This window comes from Eutrema salsugineum, unplaced genomic scaffold (assembly GCF_000478725.1).
Source record: "Eutrema salsugineum unplaced genomic scaffold, Eutsalg1_0 scaffold_8, whole genome shotgun sequence".
Taxonomy (NCBI): Eukaryota; Viridiplantae; Streptophyta; class Magnoliopsida; order Brassicales; family Brassicaceae; genus Eutrema; species Eutrema salsugineum.
The window spans coordinates 1144750-1145909 of record NW_006256414.1 but is presented as its reverse complement, the minus strand read 5'-3'; positions in this window follow the sequence as shown (position 1 = coordinate 1145909).

The window sequence follows — 1160 nt, the reverse complement described above, 5'->3', positions numbered from 1 at the left end:
TTTTTACAATTGGTGGAACGGCGATCTTGTGGCGTTCTCAAAAACAGATTTTGGTCGCCACTTCTTCAAATTATGCGGAAATCATTGCTCTTCATGAAGCATGTAGAGAATGCATATGGCTCCGATCAATGACTCAACATATACAAGGTGCAAGTGGAATAGTCATCGATACGGAACCAACAAAAATATTCGAAGACAATGCTGCATGTGTCGCTCAACTTAAAGAAGGTTTTATCAAGAACGACAGAACAAAACATATTCCTCCAAGGTTTTTCTCTTACACTCAAGAATTCGAGAAGAATCAGGAAGTGGATATCCAATATGTTCGCTCAAGTGACAATGCAGCAGATCTCTTTACAAAGGCGCTTCCCACTACAGCATTCAGAAAACATTTCCATAATATTGGAATGCGCCGACTGCGAGATCTATGAAGAAACATTATATTTCAATCACTTCCAGAGGGAGATTACGTTACTGTACTCTTTTTTTGTTGTTATGGTTTTTATCCTATTGGTTTTTCATGATAAGATTTTTAACGAGGCAGTACGTAATACATTATTAGTGATGAATAATCAAGAGGGAGTGTTAAACAATAGAGTGATTACCCACCACATATTTTACCAACTTCGATATGTGTACATGTGTTTTCTTACCACCATGTTCACAATATTGTATAATTTTTCTTGCTCCTATAAATAGAGAACTTCTCTCATTTGTAAAGTAAATAAAGTTAATGAAAAATTTCTCCCTCTTTTCTCTCTCTCATGTCTCTTCCTCTTTGATAGTTAATATATACATATAACAAATCTTACCTTATAATATAGGGAAATTAGGTGGGATAGCAGGCTGCAGAGTCTTATTTAGGTCCATTAAAACTGATTTTTTTAATCGTGGGCAAAGACATCCAACACCCCCATCAAATTAAAACCACGCCATCTTTTTTAAACCATACCATTCAAATTTGTATTCGTTCTGACAATTTTTAGTTTCCACAACACCATAACTTTTGCTAGAAAAACTTTTAGTTGAGTTTATTTTTTCTCTTTTGTTTTTAAATTTTGAATTGAGTCTCTTTCTTTGAGAACCTCCCCAGAAAAGCTATTTTTCTTGGGTTTATCCTATTTCCATCCATTCTCCCGCCGATTAATTCGTCGGAATCG